The sequence below is a fragment of the Biomphalaria glabrata genome, chromosome 8 (genome assembly GCF_947242115.1).
Source record: "Biomphalaria glabrata chromosome 8, xgBioGlab47.1, whole genome shotgun sequence".
Classification (NCBI taxonomy): Eukaryota; Metazoa; Mollusca; class Gastropoda; family Planorbidae; genus Biomphalaria; species Biomphalaria glabrata.
Window position 1 is genome coordinate 14,319,781 of NC_074718.1, and position 3,609 is coordinate 14,323,389.

Genomic DNA, 3,609 nt, shown 5'->3' on the forward strand with positions numbered 1-3,609 from the left:
TAATATTATCATTACTGTTCATAAATAAATTATACTTTAATCAATTGGAGTTATTAAGTCGTTCTAGAAAGGTGAGAATAATTGCACTTGTTACATTTATATGTGTGTTTATGTTTATGAATGTTGTGTGTGTGCTTGTTTGTGTTCGTGTTGTCTCCCTTGTTCTACTGTTTAGTATGTTCAAGTGTTCACTTGTTTTTCTCAAGTATGTTAATTAGAGTGCATTAAAGTCTCATGTTAGTTTTTTTCACTTTCTTGTCATGTCAATAATATAAACATCAGTGTTGTTATTACAACATAATTGATAATATAACAGCACTAAGACAGCTCCGAAAATAAACTATTTGATACCACTCATGACAAAAAAGAATTACAGATTTTTTTTTATAATTTTTTCAAAAATATACAATTAAAAATAGAAACAGACCAAATCATTATTTACAATAAAAATATAAAACTTTTGTAAACATTAATTAAATAAAAATAATAGCAAGAAATGTGGACGGCCAATCTGTTAAACACAAATGCCAAGATAAACGAAAACATTACACTAATGTTACAGAACTATATATTTTTACAGTTTTAATCCTTAATAATAAGAAATAAATATAAAATTTTAGATAGATGCAGTCTAATGCTATTTTCTATTTCCTGTAATATTTATTTTAAAAATATAACAAAAAATAAAAACAAATGATGTATAATTTTAAGGTTTTGACTGAAAATAAGCCTAAATTAATGCATCAGTATATATGTGCAACTTATTTTACAATAATAAATTCCAATTAAAGAGTTAACAATTTTGTGCAGTACAAAAAATTTAGTAAGTTTGTTTATTTTAAACTAAAAGTAAAACACACACAGTTATATAATCATTCAGAATTCTTCTTGACAGTTTAATTTAAAAAAAACGCTACCCAAATTTGGTAAACTTTATATACAACTTTATCTGGAATAATGAAAAATATGTAAGCAAGTAGGTTCTTTTTTTAGTTGTATTGCAGAGTATTTTCTGAAAGTAATAGTAAAGAAACAAAGACAAAATTAGGAATTGTCAAGATACATTTGTATTTTAAGTTAAGTAAATTAAAATAAAATATATCTAAAATTTTTAACATATAATTCAACTACTATTTTTGACCTTAAAAATACCTTTTTGTTTGGACATTTTTTTCACAAGAATGAAGCATATTATAATATCAATAACTACTCCACAAATAATGCCAGTAGCAATGTAAGCTTTGTCTGTAAAGAAAACATCATTAATTGCAATGTTTTTTATATTTCTACAGTTCAATTTATTTTGCAAAATTATTTTACTTTCAGTTATATTTCACAGAACAACAGATCCAACATATTCGACAATATATTGAGACAAATAAAAACAAAACAAAAAATAGTTGTTACTTTTGGTCTACCCTGTATTGCTTATTATATTTGTTCTATAACTGTTTCATTTAGATGTCATTTTTATTATATATTTAAAAAAAATGAACTTGAATTAGCTAAGTTTGACAATAAAAATCATTTTTATGAACACATGTTCACCTTTAGGCCATATATATATTTTAGGGTTCTCTTCCTCTACCCTGTTAGTAAAAACATGACACTAAAAGTTATACAGATGAAAAATATTTAAGGATTAAAATTAGTTTATTTTGAGTTAAATTTGAAAATTCTGGTTTAAGTTAACAAAGAGTTAAAAAAAACTATTGTAAATATATGTATAGATACTTTTCCTTCAAATAAACACACTTGATTCTAGCAGTCAGAAACCACTTTCTGGATAAATCCAGTTCTTTTCAAGGATCTATGCATTTAAATAAAGTTCTGAGGTTAGTGGTGTTATTTTCTTCTAATATCAAGAGTATTCTAATCTTCATGATTATGTAGTTTTTCTTCTTTGAAATATTTGATAGGCTAATATTAGTTGTTGTTTTTTCAGAAAGCCATTATGGCGCAAAAGGTTTAAAAATATTTCAAACCAAAAATGGATAGCACTATTGCCATGTTTTACATGATAAAATAAATTGCTAGAGTTTTTTCACAATCATCACAGCAAAACATTTTATCAAGACAAGATATAACTTTAATCAAGTCTTATACCATATATCTTTTTTTTTTTTCATTTTAAAACTACAAAGCAATGGAGAATATATACTTTATCTTCTGTATCAACAATTTAAATAAAGTATTACATTTAATGCACTGCAAAAGCTCTTAGACTGTTGAAAAAAAAATCCTACTAAACATTAAGAAACAACAAGTCAAATAAAATATTATTAAATGAAAATAATATTTATTACTTAATTAAAATTGTGAAATATTTTTTCAAGATGTCAGATATAAAACGGATGGCCCTACTGCCTTGTTTTACATGATAACATAATTGTCTAGTGTTTTTCACTATCGTCACATCAAAACATATTATCAGGTCAAGATAACTCCAATCTAGTCTTATACAACATATCCTTATGTTTTTTAACTTTAAAACATTTGGCCATAAAGGATAAATACCATGTAATCTTTATTAACAATTAAAATAGAATATTATATTTGATACACTCTTAGACTGTTTTAAAAATAATCCAAATGACAATTTTTTTTTAAAAGCTAATATAAATATTGTTATGAGACAGTAATTAAAATTATAAACTAATGAAATTCAGTATATATATATATATATATATATATATATATATATATATATATATATATATATATATATATATATATATATATATATATATATATAATTATATATATATATATATATATATATATATATATATATATATATATATATATATATTATAAAAAGCAGTTTGAAACTTAAAATACATCACCATGGCAAAGTAAAAAATTTAGAAATTCTTTCCAGCTTTGTATGAAAGTATGAGCCTTTTTTTTTTTTTTAATTTCTAAAATATAAGTTTAAATTAATTCTGGATTTCATCCATTGTCAGTAAGATTCGTATTTTAATTGTATTGAGCTTGAAAAATGTTTTTTTCTAACAAAGTTTTGTAAAAATAATTATTTAAAAAAAAATTCTATTACCTGTCCAATGTAAGGTAATGGTTATTTGGTTCATGGCTGTGCTAGAGTCTGTTTAAAATACAATACACAAGTCATAGATTATTATATTTAATTTTTAAAAAATTGAATGCAAGAATTTAAATAAAAAAAAACATTATTAAAACAACATTCACACACAAAACAAATGCACAACAGCAACCAGCTTTTTATGAATAAGACTTCTATGTACTTCTCAATGACAAGGGATGATCCTGTAACACTCTGACCATAAAGGAGTATTTAAATTGTTCTGTTTTAGTCCTAATAGAAGTGTGATGACCACTTTGTTGAGATATAATTATGATTTAACAGTGGTTTAATGAGTGCAATTTATCTTTACTTTGAAAAACAGCTACAATTAAAATCAGAAATAGCAAAAGCTTTAAATATCAAATTTCTTATGTAAATAAAAAAAAAACATGAAAATAATTTCAAGTTCAATGTACAAGTCTTTTCAACGGTTAAACTTTTTTCATATTGTTAAATATATTTTAAATATATCAGAAATAACATGGATGGCCCTGATGACTTGT

The 3,609-nt window shown here is 23.3% G+C and overlaps 1 long non-coding RNA gene across 1 annotated transcript; it reads right to left on the minus strand.

Annotated features, from left to right (window-relative positions):
- Nucleotides 1–961: 961 nt before the first annotated feature.
- LOC106071365 (uncharacterized) lies at nucleotides 962–3,109 on the minus strand. The gene is made up of 3 exons (XR_008779333.1): nucleotides 3,059–3,109; nucleotides 1,153–1,245; nucleotides 962–1,012 (listed from the first exon to the last, which is right to left on the minus strand). It is a non-coding gene; the product is annotated as an uncharacterized LOC106071365 (long non-coding RNA).
- Nucleotides 3,110–3,609: the final 500 nt, after the last annotated feature.